Source organism: Heptranchias perlo, unplaced genomic scaffold, assembly GCF_035084215.1.
Source record: "Heptranchias perlo isolate sHepPer1 unplaced genomic scaffold, sHepPer1.hap1 HAP1_SCAFFOLD_97, whole genome shotgun sequence".
Taxonomy (NCBI): Eukaryota; Metazoa; Chordata; class Chondrichthyes; order Hexanchiformes; family Hexanchidae; genus Heptranchias; species Heptranchias perlo.
In genome coordinates this window covers 876,396-877,997 of record NW_027140014.1, presented here as the reverse complement: position 1 = coordinate 877,997, position 1,602 = coordinate 876,396, and positions in this window count along the sequence as shown.

The following is a 1,602-nucleotide window of genomic DNA, read 5'->3' as shown; positions in this document are numbered from 1 at the left end:
CTAGGCACCCGAACTGGACAAACAAACTGGACACTCGGACTGGACACACAGACTGGACACATGGACAGGACACTCGAACTGGACACTCGGACCGAACTCTAGGAGTGGATACACAGAATGGACACTCGGATTGGATGCACGGACTGGACACATGGACTGCACACTCGGACTGGACACTCGGACTGGGCACACAGACTGGACACATGGGCTGGACACTCTGACTGGACACTCGGACTGGGCATTCGGACTGCAGACACAAACTGGACACACAGACTGGACACTCGGACTGGACACACAGACTGGACACATGGACTGCACACACAGACTGGACACATGGATTGGGCACTCGTACTGGACACACAGACTCTTCACTCGGACTGGACACATGGACTGGACGCTAGGTCAGTACACAAAGACTGGTCACTCGGACTGGACACTCAGACTGGACACATGGACTGGACCCTCAGTCTGGACACATCGACTGGACACTCGGATAGGTCATATAGTTTGGTCACATAGTCTGGCCACAGGTACTGGACACTCGGACTGCACAATCGGAATGGACACATGGACTGGAAACATGGAATAGACACATGGACTGGACACTCGGACTGGACTCATGTACTGGACAATCAGTGTAGGCACTCGGATTGGATACACAAACTGGACACTCGGACTGGACACACAGACTGGACACAGGGACTGGACACTCGGCCTGGACAATTGGACTGGACACATGTACTGGACACTCGGACTGGACTCATGCACTGGTCACTCGGACTGGACACTCGGAGTGGATACACAGACTGGACACTCGGAATGAACACAAAGACTGGACACATGTACTGGACACACGGACTGGACACTCGGACTGGACTCATGGACTGGACACTTGCACTGGACACATAGACTGGACACTCAGAATGGTCATACGGACTGGACACTCGGACTGGACACTCGGACTGGAGTCATGACCTCGACACTCGGACTGGACACTCGGACTGGAGTCATGGACTGGACACTCGGACTGGACACTCAGATTGGAGTCATGGACTGGACACTCGGACTGGACACTCGGATTGGACACATTGTCGGGACACTTGGACTCGACAAAAAGACTGGACACTCAGTCTGGATACATGGACTGGACACTCGGAACTGGACACTCGGACTGAACACATGGACTGGACATTCGGACTGGACACGCGGACTGGACACTCGGACTGGGCACTCGGACTGCAGACACAAACTGGAGACACAGACTGGACACACAGACTGGACACATGGTCTGGACACATGGACTGGACACTCGGACTGGACACTCAGACTGGACTCATGGACTGGACACATGGACTGGACACTCGGACTGGACATTCAGACTGGAGTCATGGACTGGACACATGGACTGGGCACTAGCACTGGACACTCGCATTGGACTCATGGACTGGAAACTCGGACTGGACACATGGACAGGACGCTCGAAATGGACAATCGGACTGGACACATGGACTGGACACTCGGACTGGGCACTCGGACTGCAGACACAAACTGGAGACACAGACTGGACACACAGACTGGACACATGGACTAGACCCTCGGACT